Raw genomic sequence first — 18,155 nt, 5'->3', positions numbered from 1 at the left:
TGAGACTCTGCCTTTTGCAAAGTGAGCTTTCCCCGGGACCCAGAGATTTTCTTCGCTAGTAATCCATTCAGCTACTGTGTCTATGACACAGATGCCTAAAGAAATCAGGGTTGAGCTACAGAGAGTACACATCAAGAGCCCTGCTTCTCAGGCTTGTGGAATCTCATTCCATGGCCTATCCCTGCTGAGGCCCATACTGGATACAAACAACCAGTAGCTTGTGATCAACACTGTCAAAATCACAAAGTTCTGCCAAGTTCAAAATTCCACAGAGATCAGATTTACCAAAGTGTATTTCTTACATATTGGTCCAGGTTATACAATGTGTCATCTCTGCCAATGAAAATTCAGCCACATGGGACAACAGAGGCCCTGAAAATTGGTATGGTTTAAACCACTTAATGCTAATCTTACTGATGGTAATGGCTAAAAGCCACATTGCCTGCTGATATGAATTATTTGGCCCCCGAATTTTATTTTGTGTCTTTTTTCTCAAAGTTTCCAACTGATGTCCCAAAGCTTGATCTTAGAGAACCTACTCAATAAAACCCATTTGTTCTCTGCTTAAGTTGTAAAGACATAAGTATAAAAATGTTAAATTATTGCTGATTTGAGCCATATTGGGAAATGTGGCTTACACATTCCACCCCCTACTTCATCAAAAAGATCCAAGACGAAGGAGCCTGTTCCAATAAGGTTAATCCAGTTTGGAGAGAGCAGCCTAAACTGTAGTTTGATATAGGCAACTGTGCGCGCTCTCTCTCTGTCTCTCTCACACGCACACAACACATACACACACAGCAGGGAGAGGGAGGGGAGCCAGTCACACAAGTGAAATGTTTTTCCTATTAGAAAAAGCAGTTTTCCTTCTCTATGGAGTAATTAACAAAAACAAGGCTCAAAGTACAGGTAATGCTCCCATGTGGAAACAGGAGAGGTGGGAAAGCAGTGTTTTCTTCTAATGATGAGCACACTGAGAGTCACATTACACTATGGCCTTTAAATAAAAAGTGTCTGATGCACCAACTGTGCTAGCACTGTCTAGGTTGAAGTAAAGATACTGCGTTATTGACTGCGTGGTAGACTGGAAACATACATCAAGGAAAGCTGGAATCAACCTTCAAACAGTGTGGGGAACATGTCCCCCCTTTGATATGACAGTTGTCTGGTTGATCTGTTGCAGTCCACCGGAGGAAACCAAGCCCTCAAGAGCAACTGATTCCAGAAAGACAAGAATGTAATATAGTGAGAATTCTTCAGTAGCTAGAGGGCAGTGTGTCACGGTCTTTGTAGACCAGGGCCTGGGGACTGGAGTTGATGAGAAGAAGGATGCAGGGGACCCAAGTCTCAAGTGAAACAAGGGTACTTTATTTGCAGACATGCATGCTTATATATCGAAGAAGGCAATGGCACCTGACTCCAGTACTCTTGCCTGGAAAATCCCATGGACAGAGGAGCCTGGTAGGCTGCAGTCCATGGGGTTGCTAAGAGTCGGACACGACTGAGCGACTTCCCTTTCACTTTTCACTTTCACGCATTGGAGAAGGAAATGGCAACCCACTCCAGTGTTCTTGCCTGGAGAATCCCAGGGACAGGGGAGCCTGGTGGGCTTCCATCTATGGGGTCGCACAGAGTCGGACACGACTGTAGTGACTTAGCAGCATGCTTATATATCTTCAATAAAATGATTACTCAGTCATCAAAAAGAATGAAATTCCACCAGTTGCAACAAAATGGATAGTCCTTTAAGTAAAAGGTCAATGAAGGGAATCCAAGCAGGTGCTCTTTCCCATGATCTCAGTCCTGAGAACTGCGTGCAGCTCTGCTCGTTCCTGTTTTCCAGGAACTGATAAGGAACAGAGAGTCCTTGAGAAATGGCACACAAAGGAAGAAAACATATTGGATCCCTTAAAGTTAAATGTCCCCTGACAGCAGTGTCCCTGGGCAACAAATCCTTTGACAATGGTTAGCAGAGCAGAGAGATGATTTTAGGTTAATTTAGAAGTTTAAAGCCAGATATGTCTAACTCTGAGGACTGAACTCTTAGTCTCAAATCACTACTGCATTTCTGAATTTGTTCACCAATATAAAGTTATCCTAGTGCTTATAGATAGAAAAATTGCAAATCCATTACCTATAATTGAAAACTCACTCCATTTTAAAGTTCCCTTTCCCTTGGAGGAGGTTTAGTTGCTAAGTTATGTCAGACTCTTGTGACCCCATGGACTATAGCCTACCAGGCTCCTCTATCTGTGGAATTCTCCAGGCAAGAATACTGGAGTGGGTTGCCATTTCCTTCTCCAGGGGATCTTCCTGACCCAGGAATTGAACCCAGGTCTCCTGCATTGCAGGCAAATTTTTTACCAACTGAGCTACAAGAGAAGCCCCTTTCCCTTAAGGAGCTACAACAATCCTTTCAAGAAACACTGGACAGTGAATAATTATACATTTAGGGTAAATTTTTCAGATCTTTGGATAAAGCATTTATATGTTTTTCTTTTTATAAATTATTTTTGTCTAATCTGTTCTTCACACAATTATTCTATTTTTAAGTAGTATTACTAGAGGGCCAGAGTTTCTCTGCCTGGGAACTGGCACTGAAGATATCCTAAATCTAGGGTCACATCAGGGAAGGATGTGTGTCAGCAACAAACAATCCTAGTACTCAATCTTCCTGGCCACAGTGACAACTCCAGAGGTGAGCATACATCACAAGGAAACCAATAAGAGTCTTCTTCAATTTCTTTCCTAATTGACCTAGGGAAAAAAAAATCTCCTGCTTTTTTGCATCTTGTGTTCTTATAGTATATCAGCCTAATACGTGTTTGTGTGCTCAGTTGTGTGTAACTCTTTGCGGCCACATGGACTGCAGCCCACCAGGCTCCACTACCCATGGAATGTTCCAGGCAAAGATTCTGGAGTGTGGTGCCATTTCCTCCTCCAGGGCATCTTCCCGATCCAGGGATTGAACCTATGTCTCTTCCATCTCCTGCATTGGCAGGCAGATTCTTTACCACTAGTGCCAGCCTTGGAAGCACATGTCAATCTAATATAGTGAGACCATATTTCCATGTTCCTCACCATGTGCAGGAGCTTTTATTCAGTAGATAAAATTAATATTCGTTATGAAGCAGGAAAGAGAAAGATGAGTGAAAGAGAGATATCATGGGCATACAAACAGGAGGCTTAACAGTGTTGAAATATCTACCCTTTGCAGGTTCAATTTTGTGCAGTAATGTTTCTGTCACTACTTATTTGCTTTTAGGAAAAGTAAGGGAAGTCCCATAGAGTGAGAGCTACATAAAAAGCAATATAGCCTCAAGATCTACAAAATAAATCTTCTCAAGACTTAAAAGACAAATGCATATAATTCTGCTTGCCTGACAGGAATGAGTAGTGTTAAAACGATTCCTCAGTCATCAGGGTTTTCCAGCAGTGAGGGAAGTGGTTAACCAGACATTGGTACGCTGTATGTAAATCCAGGGCTCTGTGAGATCACACAATGCTTGTAGGAAATAGAAACTGGTGTTTGTGGCAAGATGTATATGGGGGCCAGAGGGACAATACCATAAAAGAAATTGCTTGTCATATTTCACTTTATCCTGAAATCAAAGATGGATCACTGAAGAGTTTCCCAAGCGGGAGAAGGGTGTTCCGGTCTGCATTTAAGATAGATGCTTCTGCCTTATAATGTGGAGAACAAGCAGAAGGGCTGATGCAAAGGTAGGAGGCCACTTAGGGGGGTGATTAACTGAGGTGATAAATAATACAGGCATGTACAAAGATTGTCAGTGAGGCTGGAGAAGAAAACACAGATTCAAAGACTATTAAGAAAGATCTTATGGCTCATTCAGAGCATGGTCATACATAGGCAAGAGGGGAGCAGAGGCAGGTGTGGGAACAAAAGGGAGTAGAGGGACATGCTGATATGTAAAGTGTTTTTAATCTCTTTCTATGGGCCTTCTAAATTGTTCTAGAAAGTGGGTGAAAATGTAGACCTTATGTTTAGGATAGATGTCCACACTAAAGATACACAACTGAGAAACATCAGCAAATTTTTTTCATTTATGTCTGATATTAAATACAAATTTCAAAAGATTATTGAGTAGAAAGCAAGTAAAAGTATTATAATCTAGCTCCCTAAAATAATCTAGATAATATTAGTGCTATGAAGAGAGTTATTGAGAGGAGATTTTACAGAATTCTGGAAGACAGAGTACTGATTGAATATTTTTCTCTTTTCTATCCAAGGTGTGCGCTTAAATTTTTTTTTTCTTTTAAGAAATCACTCAATTTCTTTAAGTGGAAGTGAATGGATGTGTACTGTTAAGTTCTTCCAGTATGGAGGTATGTCTTAGAAATAGCTTTCCTTCCCAGGTTTTAATTCCATGGCTACAGTCACTGTCCACTGTCCTTTTAGAGCCAAAGAAAATAAAATCTGTCACTGCTTCCACTTTTTCCTCTTCTACTTGCCATGAAGTGATGTAACTGGATACCGTGATCTTAGTTTTTTGAATGTTGAGTTTTAAGCCAGCTTTCTCACTCTCCTCTTTCACCTTCATCATGAGGCTCTTTAGTTCCTCTTCACTTTCTGCCATAAGGGTGGTATTATCTACATATCTGAGGTTATTGATATTATTCCTGGCAATCTTGATTCCAACTTGTGATTTACCCTGCCTGGCATTTTGCATGATGTACTCTGCATATAAGTTAAATAAGCAGGGTGATGATATTCAGCCTTGACATACTCCTTTCACAATTTTGAACCATTCTGTTGTCCATGTCCAATTTTAACTGTTGCTTCTTGACCCACATACAGATTTCTCAGGAGACAGGTTAAGGTGATCTGATACTGCCACCTTTTTAAGAATTTTCCAGTTTGTTGTAATCAACACAGTCAATGCAGGGACATCAATTTGCTGACAAAGGTCCATACAAGTAAAGCTGAGGTTTTTTCCAGTAATCATGTACAGATGTGAGAGTTGGACCATAAAGAAGGCTGAGAACTGAAGAACTGATGCTTTGGAATTGTGATGCTGGAAAAGACTCTTGAGAATCCCTTGAACAGCAAGGAGATCAAACTGGTCATTCTGAAAGGAAATATCAACCCTGAATATTCATTGGAAGGACTGATGATGAAGCTGAAGCTCCAAAACTCTGACTGACCACCTGATGTGAAGAGCCAACTCATTGGAAAAGACCCTGATGCTGGGAAAGATTGAAAGCAAAAGGAGAAGGGAGCAACAGAGGATGAGATGGTTACATAGCTTCACTGACTCAGTGAACATGAATTTGGGCAATCTCCAGGAGTTACTAGAGGACAGAGAATCCTGTGGTGCTGCAGTCTATGAGGTCACAAAGAGTTGGACATGACTTAGTGACTGAACAACAACAAAAACTTAAAGAATAACACACACACACACACACACACACACACACACACACAGTCCCAGCATGATCTGAGCTTCTCCAGTTTGACACAATCACCTGCAGTTGTATGCTTCCCTGGGATGGACCTTGGGCTCCAAGTGATCTGTGTTGAGGTTTCATACATCTGTTCTTGCTTTAGTGTGTGTGTGAGCATATGTGGCATGTGTATGTATGCCTGTGTGTGTGTTATGGCGTGTGTGTTTACAAGCCTATGTATGCCTGCGTGTACACATGTGTGTATGACAGTGATTGCTATCTTCCAAACTAAAACAACCTCGAATGTTGTTGTCTAGACTGGCAAGTCACTAATCACTAGTCTAGATTAGTAAGTCAGTAAGTCAATGTCTAGATTGTTTCAACCTAAACAGTCTTGAAATGATGCAAGAGTTAACTGATGTAGTTCAAGTTATCTTGTGAATTAACTTAACCAAGAACTAAAATTCTAAAATGCTCTTACTAGGTAAAGATGTAATTCCAATGTAAAATATCTTTGGAAACTGTATTGAAGATTTAAAATAATACGTTATTTTGTAATGCAACTGAGTGTAGCATGTCCAACTTAAACTAAAATTATGATGATATGTTTCAAGTAGATACTTGATAAACCAGATATACCAACTCAGTCCTCTAGAGTAACTCATGTAATTAGAATAGATATTTTTTCCACTTGTTAATAGTTTTCATGAAAATTTATTAAGGGTACTATTTTATTTTTACCACGTTTAACTAATTAACCTAAATATACTTTAAATATGAGTTTATATCTTCTTGTTCTAGCTGGTTGCTCAAAATGCTGAGATTTTAATTTTCAGAAATTGCTGCCCATTTTTGCTATTATTATATAGAAAATAAACTGTTGCTATTCAGAGTTCTAGTTCTTACACAATTAGTAATTTAATTTTAAACATATATTTTTCACATTTGCCATTATAAATGAGTATTTTCTTGTATTATTTTGTAGTAGAAGAGAGATTACAGTTCTTGAATACAAAACAATGTATGTATGTGTGTGTGCTATTATACTCTTTGAGGTCCGTTTTCATTATTTCATAAAGCAAGTGTCAGGATAATTTCCAAAGATCTATGAGCACATGCCATGCATAAGTAAGAGCATTATGGCAATATTAAATGCTAGAGAATAAATATTTATAATTCTGTAAAGACTCCTCATTCCTCAAGCCAAATGAATCAGTGTTTCTGATGTAATGGATGAGAACCTACTAAGGTTCAGGCAGGGTTCAGAGAATCACATTACCTAAATCAGGTAAGTGATAGATTGAAGAGTCATTTCTATAAATCTATCACATCATTCTTGAATCTTCTTTCATATATTAACTCTAAATACCTGGGATACTTATTAATTTTATTGGCCATAACACAAAGACCATATAATCTATTTCCTTTACATAGCTGTTATTATTATAAACATCCCTGTGTACATAAAACAAATTTTGAGATAAATTAACAAGTTAGCTAAAATACAAAGTGGGAAGTACTTCTGTGTTAGGTACTTAGGATTTTGAAACCTCCTGGATATTGTATTAAGAATTTTTAAATCTGCGTGTTTTAAAGATGTTTGTATTCTGCAGTCATTATCAAGTGCTACATTGTTTTAGTATCCCTGTTGTGTATAAAGGATTAAAGATTAAGAATATATCAAAATTGGGTTATTTCCTTAATCCTTTGCTTTTTTAAAAATTTCTGACAGTTTGTTTTCAGTGGTACCTGAATATGAGAGTGCAGTAGGCACATCAGGTCAAAATTTCTATATCTAAGGAAAAAAATCAAGGCAATAATACCCCACAGTCCTCATAGATAAGAAATTGAATTATTTATTTAATTAAAAATAGAAAATAAATTAAAAAACTTGTAATGCTTTAAAATTAATGAAATATAATTATAATTAGAAAAATTATTTCACATTGTTAAGATTAGATTTCTAGCCAATTTGTTTTCTTAATTCTCTCTTTATATACTCTTTTATATAGCTCCAGCTGTATGACAGCAACATCTGTTATCTCATAGTTTCTGGAAGAAATCCAGGAGTGGGTTAGCTGGGTGACTCTGCCTGAGATCTGTCACATGGCTGCAGTCAAGCTGTTGACCAGAGCTGTAGTCATCTCAAGACTCACTTTCATGACCACAGAGACATTGTCAGTAGGCATCAAAAGATTCATTTCTAAGCTCACTCATGTGAGTGCTGGCAGGACTCAGATGACCATTTCCAGTCTCACACACGTGGTCTTTCTACAGGGATTCTTTGGCAACTCATTTACTCTAATGTGAACAATATGAACCCAGGTTGAAATCTCTCCATATGTTTTTATAACATGAGTTGGAAGTGGTTCTGCCATATTGTATTCATTAGAAGGAAGTCAATAAATCCAGCTCACAACCAAGGGGAAAATGATTACACAAGGCAATGATTAATAGGAGGCTAATGTCTTTGGAGTTTATATTAGAGGCTGCCTAACAAAGGTCTGTCTAGTCAAGGCTATGGTTTTTCCAGTGGTCATGTATGGATGTGAGAGTTGGACTGTGAAGAAAGCTGAGCACCAAAGAATTGATGCTTTTGAACTGTGGTGTTGGAGAAGACTCTTGAGAGTCCCTTGGACTGCAAGGAGATCCAACCAGTCCATTCTGAAGGAGATCAGCCCTGGGATTTCTTTGGAAGGAATGATGCTAAAGCTGAAACTCCAGTACTTTGGCCACCTCATGCTAAGAGTTGACTCATTGGAAAAGACTCTGATGCTGGGAGGGATTGGGGGCAGGAGGAGAAGGGGATGACAGAGGATGAGATGGCTGGATGGCATCCTGAGTGAACTCCAGGAGTTGGTGATGGACAGGGAGGCCTGGCGTGCTGCAATTCATGGGGTCGCAAAGAGTCAGACATGACTGAGCGACTGGACTGAACTGACTGACTGACCATACCTGTTAGCCTTTAGGAAATGTCCCACCTAGTTAGGTTATTTGGAGCCATTACAGCCACTATATAAATAGAAATTTATTTATATTTAAATTCATTTAAATATAAATGCACATTCCTATGTCAGAAGAATACTCAATTACCACTTTGAATCCTCTTCATGATTCTTACCTGTAACCTCTCCCATTCAACTGTCACCATGTTCCTCAATCCTCTGATGACTTTCTTCTCTCTTTCCTTGGCAGATGACTGCACGTTCTTATCTGTCAGAGAAGCTAAAGTCCATTAAGCATTTAAGGGTTAACATTCTCAATTACCTACCACATCCCCAACACACAGAAATTGATCACTTGTACTCCTTTTCACTTCTTTCTTTCTGAATCTCAGAGGAAGACTTTTATTCCTCCTGTAATTTTGACTAGCTCTTTTGGGATTAATGAAAGCAGTTTGGCTCTCTTTTCCAAAAGAAACTCTTTTCTTAGAGTTTCCCAAACCTCCCTAATGAGAAGAACCACTTAGGGCATTTTCTTCCCTGAAAATTTAAATCTATCAGGTTGGGTTGGGGATAGGAATTTTTATTTCAGCCAGGCAAACAGAGGATTCTTATCTTAGATAAATTTGGAAAGCACTGTGTCATTTAAGGAAGAGTATTTCTTAAATATAGTACTCATCTTAGGGAGTTTACTAATTGCTATGGGGAATACACAATTACATATTAGAAGGGGCCTGAGCCAAAATCAGTTTTTTAGGAATAAAATAGAACATTCCTTAGATGAAAATAGCTAAGATGACAAAATGAACACTTTTTAGTTACAAACAAGGTGTTAGAGTCACTAAGTGAATTTAAGTACTGCAGTCAGATAGGGTTTCTTTGGAAAGATTATCACAGGAAGTTGGCTAATACTGTTCAATATTTTTAGTAACTTGAACATTTTTGTTTTTATTTTTTTCAGGGAGAAAATGGAAAACCATTGTGGTAGGTTCTGTTAAATTTCAGAAATGGTAGAGGTTAAGGAAGTTGGTTTACTTGGACTGGATGGAGAACATGAGTGTTGCAAAATCACTTAGGAAATAAGCACTTAATGGAGAACCTCTGAAAACTTGACTTGAACTGTTACTATGACTAATAGATTATTTGTAGAAAAAGGTAGATTTTTTTTGATATAATGATGCTTGAAGAAAAATAACATGTACTCAGTATCTATGTGTCTGCTTCCAGGTACTCAGTATCTATGTGTCTGCTTCCAGGCTAAGAATTGTATAACCATTATAATTTAACAAGTACACTGTCAGGAAAGTATTATTATACTACTTAGTAGATGGATAAATGAAGGCTCAGTTCAGTTCAGTTCATTTGCTCAGTCGTGTCCGACTCTGTGACCCCATGAATCGCAGCACATTAGGCCTCCCTGTCCATCACCATCTCCCAGAGTTCACTCAGACTCACGTCCATCGAGTCGGTGATGCCATCCAGCCATCTCATCCTCTGTTGTCCCCTTTTCCTCTTGCCCCCAATCACTCCCAGCATCAGAGTCTTTTCCAATGAGTCAACTCTTCGCATGAGGTGGCCAAAGTACTGGAGTTTCAGCTTTAGCATCATTCCTTCCAAAGAACACCCAGGGCTGATCTCCTTTAGAATGGACTGGTTGGATCTCCTTGCAGTCCAAGGGACTCTCAAGAGTCTTCTCCAACACCACAGTTCAAAAGCATCAATTCTTTGGTGCTCAGCTTTCTTCACAGTCCAACTCTCACATCCATACATGACCACTGGAAAAACCATAGCCTTGACTAGACGGACCTTTGTTGGCATAGACATGATCAAATCAGAGTGCGAGAAAGTGGTGGATTTGGGAAGCCAATCCAGCTGTAAGCCAAATTCTTCTCATTTTCTATTACTATAATATTATAATATAACCACATATTTGTGTTTCCAAGATGGTTGCCAACCAAGGACATTCTTAAATTTACATTTATGAGAGAGGGAGAGAGAGAGCAAATCTACAAGCACTCCATATACTACACTGAAAAAGAGAAAATCCTGTTTTCTATTTGAGTAAAAAGTTAAATTGAATAAAGAGGGAATCTCTGAATGTTTTTAATCAATGTTCAAAAAAAATTGCTTTAAATTTCCAAAATGCAAATTGGAAAAACCTACCATAAAATTATTTCCAAATGTCAGGAGGAATATTTTAGAAGGGTATAAAGTGATGCTTGATGTTAGTTACAGCTCAGTAACAACATGGTAAACTCTTAGTTTAGCATCTTTGAGCCTCCTTTTGAGACAAAGCGATCACCTCCTACCTTGGCCATCAGAAGCAACTTCGAAGACCAGAAGCAACTTCTAGGACTCGTCTACTTACAAAACTCTAGGCAGAGAATCTGAATCTGAGCCTCTATTTTCATAACCCACACCTCCTTGGGTCCAGCATTGGTTTTCCCCTCCCAGAAACCCCTCTATGGCATCTCAGATCAACAATCCACCCCAACTTCTGATACAGCTGCTGCTTTAGCAAGCCACAGTGACTATCCCACAACCTATATCTTCAGCATCACTTCCCAAGGCAATAATCTGCACAGACACTCTTAGTAAATCTTTAATTCCTACTGTAACGGCTGCTCTTGGACCCTCTCTGGCTAGCTCTTGGACCCTCTCTGGCTAGCTCTTGAGACCCAGGAGAGTTATGAGGATCCAATCAACTGAGGACATTATGTAAAAAGACTTTAAAGGCCATAAGGTGCTGTAGACCTTATAAGAAATTCTTTGTAGTTTTTTTTTTTTCCCTCTTGAAAAGTTTTAATAGGCCTCATTAGAATTGGGCCAGAAGAACTTGAGTGATGTTGAGACATTGAAGGGAAAACCACGTTTCTCCAAATTTGAAAATTGCCATAGAAGAAAATAATTAGGTATGAATAATTACCTTGGCAAATATTACTATTTTAAGGAGTAAAATTTCATTTTAAAAGTAAAATTTTCATTTTCATTGCAGTATAATCGTTTAGATAAAGGTAAAATGAAGAAAAACTGCATTTAATACAGGAATAATAGTGGGGCTAGAGTTTGATCAAATTAGATAATAAAACAGTAATTCCATTTCTAGGATGCATTTTATTCTTTAATATGCATGTTCCATATGAACACTGAAATCCAGATGAATACTAATTAGTAATTAATATTCATCAACTTGTATAACAGTCCTCAACATAATGGTGATTAGCTTTAGATATTTATAGTATCATGAATTAGTTAGAGAAATGCATCACTTTCATTAGGAGTACATTATGTTCCATAGAGGAATTTGTGTTTTGATATTGAGAAAATACAATGTTTTTAAATGCGGGATTGCAAGGAAACTGACACATCAGTAAAGTTGAATGGATAATGAAATATTTTCCAAAGAGTTAATTTTTAGTCTTTTCATATTCCTTTTTTTTTTTCAATCCATGGCAAAAATTAGTCTGTCAACAAGTATTTCTAACCCCAGTTAGTCTTGTGCTAGGCCATAGAAATAGGCACCAACTCTCAAGGTTCTGTCCCTCTTGGCTACTCAAGGACGTAGCCCTAACAGTTGTCCTTTGCTTCTTCTGCATCTTATTTTTCTTTCCATTAATATTCTTATCAACTTCTAAACATGCTGTTATCTTACTGTAAAAGCATTATATCCCTTCAGAGTATCCTGTTCCTACATGCAACTTAATACCTATCTCCTCCCTTGATGCCCTTGTCCTGTTGCACTTTGGTCCATCAGCACCATTTGATCCCATCTATCATTGTCTAATTCTTGCCTTTCAGGACACCATTCTTCACTAGTTTTTTTGTTCACTTTACAGATAGTTCCTTCTTTGTCTTTGTTGCTTAAATCTAATATTCCTGACATCCAAAGTGTAGAATTCCCAGGGCTTGCTCTAAGACAATTTCTATTTTCTACTTCAGTTGCATATTTTGTGATCTCATCTGCTCTCATGGCCGTAAATTCTACTAATATGCCAACAACTCCCAAATTTATGTCTACAGCACAGATCTCTCCTGTGAATTCTAGGCTAATAAATTTGACTGATGACTCTACATCCCCATTGAGAGGTAAACACCTCAAATATAATATTTCTAAAATTAAATCCCTGATATTCTCCATGAAAACAACTCATTCCACCGTCTCCTCTATCTTAGTAACTGGCCACTCCGTATTTCCAGTTACTAGGGCCAGAAACATTAAACTGATCCTTCACATATCTTCTCGCCAGACTTTCAGTCATTGATCAATCCTGTTGACTCTAACTTCAGAATGCACTCAACACTGACCATTTCTCACATCCTTTGTTGCTGCTACCCTAATCTAAGGTACTCTCATTTGTCACTTGAATTGTAGCCTCCAAACTGTGCTTGTGCCTCTTCAGTCTATTATCAACACAGAAACCTATTAAAATGTAAGTCAAATAATGAACTGCCCTGCTCAAAACCTCCAATATTTCTCTTCTGATTCAGAGTAAAGACCCAAGAACACAGTGCCCATAAAATTGAGAGCTTGTTCATGCTGACATAATGTCTTATTTCCCTCTTACTCTGCACTAGCAATAATGACATCATGGTTATGTCTTGATCAATTAAATATGATCCCACTTCTCTTTGCACATGTTGTTCTCTCTGCCTGGCATACTTTCCTCCCAGATAACCTTATGACTTGTTCCCTTATGTCTTCAGAAAATGCCAACATTTTTATGAGGATTTTTGTGATATCTATATTAAAAGTATACCCCTTCAGAATTTATTCTTCATATGTGCTGCTCTGTTTTTGTTTATTATAGCTATCACCATCTAACAAATTGTGTAATTTACTCATCAAGTTTGTTTCTTTAGTGTCTTGCTGCACTTTAATGTAGTTTTTGAGAGCAGGGATCTTGTCTGTCTGTTTTGTTGCTACATCACCAGTTCTTGGCATAAACTAAGTGCCTATATATTTATGTGTTCAATATATATAGAACACATAAATGAATGAATGAAACAAGCTTAAAACCTAGTTGTGGAAACAATGTAAATACATAAGAAAGAAAATACAAATGGCAAAAGACTGAATGGAATAAACAGAAACAAAAGAGGGATTTACCAATCTGGAAGACTTAATGAGCATTTACAAGTATGGGCAGGTTGCAGGGCAGGGGTGGGGGTGGGGGGGTGGTTGGGCATTAATTAATAAGCTCTGAGAGCTTGAATTTTCTACTGAACATTCAAGCAAAGACACACATCCCTTCCTCTCTCAGATCACTCCATCCACTTTTTTGCTTCTGCATACAAGCTGTCTACCATGCTTGAGGAGTCATTCCTCCATTTTTTGTCACTGGGGGGAAAAGTTCATCCTCTTGTCCAGGATCAAATATTATCTCCTACTCACATAGATGGTAAGTTCTATGAGGATAGATAATGAATCTGTCTTGTAAACCACTGTTTCCCTAGTACCTAGCACATAATAAGCATAAGCATTATATAAATATTTGTTGAATGAACAAATGTATCTTATCTAACCTCCACATTACCACTGCATTGCCATGTTTGATTTCATAGTATATACTGTTCTGTTATTATTTGTATTTGTCTGTATCCACACTAACTTTCAAGCTTCTTGAGAGGTTCTATTTATGCCATGTTTGTAGTTTTCAGCTTCCTTCCCAAAGAGTGTGTCACAACACAGTACCAGCAGTAAGCATTTAAATTGCAAAGTATATTCATTAACTATCATTGCTTTAATAAATAACTACAAAATCCTTGAGGCACACAACAATAGCATTTATTTTGCTCATGCTTGTGCAGTTTAGCAGGGATTCAGCTAATCCATCCTGGGCTTGCCTGGGATTTTCTCAAAAGCGGGTTCAGTTTGGAAATGTCCACATGTCTCTCATCTTCCTTGAATCAGTGGGTTGGCTGGGCCATATTCTCATGGTAAGGTCAGAGGGCAAGAAGTGAGCTGAAACATGCAATGCCTGTTTTTGTCTAGGCCTAATTAGAATGTTGCCATCTCGTCCATTTTCCATTGGTCAATGTACATTCCATGTCTCTACCAGGAGCCAAGAGGTTAGGAAATAAACCCTGTCAGTAGTAGGAAGAACTGCAGAGTCATTGATGAAATGCCAGGCCAGTCATTGATGAACTTGGGCCAATAATGCAATCAGTCACGCACATTGACTTAAAATGTACAATAATAATACCAGGGCATGAACACTTGGATTCATTCCTCAAAAGTTTTAGGTGCCTACCATGGGCCAGGCACTAGTCTAGGTCCTGAGAGTAAAGAGACATAACAGTGTTGTGAAAGAAACAAGGGAGTAGTGATTCATTTTAAAAAAGAATTACGTGGTGCCTTAGTTTGCAGTCATAGTAAATAGGATGGTCTGGAATCGAATCAAGAATCAAAAAAGATTGGTCTTTCTTACAAATAAATTTGATACTACTAATTTTCCTATAATTTTTACAGGATTAGAATGCCACTCAGGGTCCATACTTTAAATGCAGAGACAAGGACAGAGATGATGTAACTTTGTTCTATATTAATATCTTTGGATAAATAGGGTACTTGCTCAGTTTACAAACTATTCCAGCCAGATACTTCATCCTAAAGGTAGAAGACACACAGCTTTTAGCTAAAACAATCTCCTGAAACCTATCTTCTCACTTTCAAAGAACTCTTCTACATATCCTTCCAGGGGCAAAAAAACTTTAGACTCCAAAGGAAGAGTCTTTGAAAAGAGACATTACAAGGCTTTGAAAACACACCTTGAAACTTTATTAGTAAAATGAAGCCTTGCATTTTTTTTTTTTTATTGTTGCCTTGCGCATTCTCACATAGTGTTCCCCCAACAGGCTGTTCCTCATAGGAACATATTGATTTAATCAAATCTCACAGCTGTAGCTGGGAAGCACCCTAAATTACAATCAGGCCTTTATATGAAATATGACAGTTTAGAGACTAACTGCTGATACAAGATGGCAGATTCATTAAACTGACTTGCTGATCAATGTACTACCATTTGGAAAATCTAGACTAGGAACTAAATAGCTTTTTCACATTGGTTGTCAGACATTCGTTTAAATATCTTGTTATATGTTATGACAGATGGATAAGAAACAGCTTTAGGTTATCAGAAGATCAAGCCAGCAATTTGAATCTACCAGGAGGGAAAAAATCATCTACCTACAACAAATGCTGCTCTGAGCCTCAGGTTTTTCAAGGAGGGCTCTGTATCCAACCAGAAATAAAATGTGGTTCATGCCCTCTGTAATAACGATGACAGTGGAATACAAACCCTTAATTATAAAGCAGCCACTTCTCCCCTTTTCTCAATTTCCAGTGAATAGAAAGCTCCCTAAATTCAAGTGGGAACATTGTTCTTCCTATAATCTGTGCCAGAAAAGGTATTTATACAGAATTCACAAAAGCAGAGTCTTTATCTAAGAATTTTCAGGCTTCCTGCAGCTTATTGTAGAAAAAGTCATGTCCCTGAGATACCCTGGCCATAAGCCCCAGACCTCGGTTGCTTACTTCCAGATTCTCAGGGAGTTGTGTTAATCAGCAGCAATCCACCCTATTCTAACTAGCCCAATTAGGATTAAGAAAGAAGGGGAAATTTTTTGTGCCTCAAAGAACAGTCATGCAAACTGCAGTCAGTTGGCAAGGCATCTGGATTGCAGCCCATCAACAGGGAGTCACAGTTACAGACCCAAGGATATTTAATTTTAGCTCATTTTCAGTGGGAGGTCTACAGCTGTGGCTGTGATTTTTAAAATGCTCTAAGTTGATATAACAGTGATGATCCTCCAAGAGCTTCCCTGCTTGATGAAGTTCTAACATTCTGTGGAAAGATGTGTAGTATTGGAGTCTTATTCAGAATTCTGCTCTTTTTACTCTTTAAAGAAAATAAGAAAGGTCAGTACATGACCAACACTTTTTAAAAGAATTTCTCTTTATGTTTCCCTTCCTAAATACCATTTCAAAATGAGGAAATTAGAATCCCCATGAATATAATGCATGTCAGAAATAATAATAAACAGAATTAATGACATCACTTTCCCAAGTCAGCCTACCTGTGACGTTATTGTCCCATCTGTAGGACAATGCCAGCTCGTTTCTTCTCACCTTCCTATTGCACAGAGAAGAACAAATGGAATAATCTAGGTTAAGGCAAAGTTGCCTCCTTGAAATATGTAATAGGTAAGGCTTTGTAGTGGTCCAGATGCAATAAATAGCAGACCCAGGATTTTCACCCAGAGGATTTGGCTCCAGAGCCTAAGCACTTACTCAACTTTACAGTGATGCCTCACATTTTCAGGAGGCCACTTCTAAAACCAGTGTAATCAACCTGGGAGTTTTTAAATCTAAGCACTGGAAGGCCTGCATCCTGGGAGCCCGTTTGGTCCTGGGCAAACCAGGATAATTGATTGCCCTAACAAACCTCACATACACAAACCTTGCTAGAAGAAAGCAAAAAGACCTCTAAGTATTGAAACAACTGTCAGAAGACACACTCTGTGATGCTCAGGCATTCTAATTGAAAGAGATCTGTCCACATCCTCACCACATACATCTAGGCTCAATTAAGATGCAATTAGAAATCTTTGGATGCAATTAGAAACCTTAGGTTAGATGAATTGATAAGGGTATTGGTTAATTGGCTTCCCAACTAATCAGGAAGGACTGAAAGAGGTGAAACAAAAGAAACCAAGCTATAAGGACAATGTCTGAGTACTTTTCACAACTGTGATATTTAATTGTGCGATAGCTAGTGCATTTTCTAAGTGATAAAAACAACTTGAACCATTGTCAGTAATAAGATAAATTTATCAGAAGTATTTGTAGCAGGGGCATGGGTGCCATTTGAATGTGCTTCCTTTCACTGTGGTTTCTCTTCATGGCGTCTTTATTCTTTCAGGCTGTTTCTGTCTTCATGGCTGAAAACATAAATCCAAAACAGTTCCTAGGTTTCACACCTTCAGCCATAGGAGGAAGATTATTTTATTTCACAGATTTACAATACCAGAAATACTAGACATTTTACTGGACATTTTCCTAGTTTGGTTCATGAAACAATTTCTGACCACTAATCTATGACCAAAATTGGGGTCACATAAGAACATGGCAGCCTTGTAAGAATCTCGGTGGTGGGAGGAGGCTCTTTGTAAAGGGAGGTGATCTTACTGATGTACACCAGAGTCCTCTGCTTGGCTGCAGAGCATACTCCAAAGTCATATTTCAACCAATTCTCAACATGCCTTCTCTCTTGTTGTTCTTCCTGTACATAGATTATCAAAGTGTCACCATTAATATGTTTAAAATTTTTCATGTATAAGCACAAAATTACCTCCTTCCCTATCTAAAAAAATTAAGTTTTAATCCAGCTAACTATGATTTTTACAGAATTTTTTTATTTACAAAAATATACTAAGCTCAACAAATAAGAGGATGGGAGTAGGATATTATGGGCTTTCTCATCTCTAAATTCTGATTTTCTTCTGTGTGATGATAGCATGAAGTCATGGACTCTGCAATTTAGCCTGCATCATGCCCTGATCACACCTCCAATAGTGCTTCAATCAGTACTAATTAATAAATTAACCAAGTGGATGTACCAAATATGCAATAACAGAGAAGACATTGAAACAAACACCTACTCCAAAAGTGAGAAGGGAAGTTAAAATAAGATCAATATATCTTGGCCCATTAGAATATAAACTCTATAAGGGCAGTGATTTTTCTTTGTTTTATTGACAAATTTATTCCTAGTACTCAACAAATTATATATATATATATATGTATAT

This window comes from Bos mutus, chromosome 6 (genome assembly GCF_027580195.1).
Source record: "Bos mutus isolate GX-2022 chromosome 6, NWIPB_WYAK_1.1, whole genome shotgun sequence".
NCBI classification, from domain to species: Eukaryota; Metazoa; Chordata; class Mammalia; order Artiodactyla; family Bovidae; genus Bos; species Bos mutus.
The sequence above is the reverse complement of the archived record's forward strand: the minus strand, read 5'-3'. Positions refer to the sequence as shown.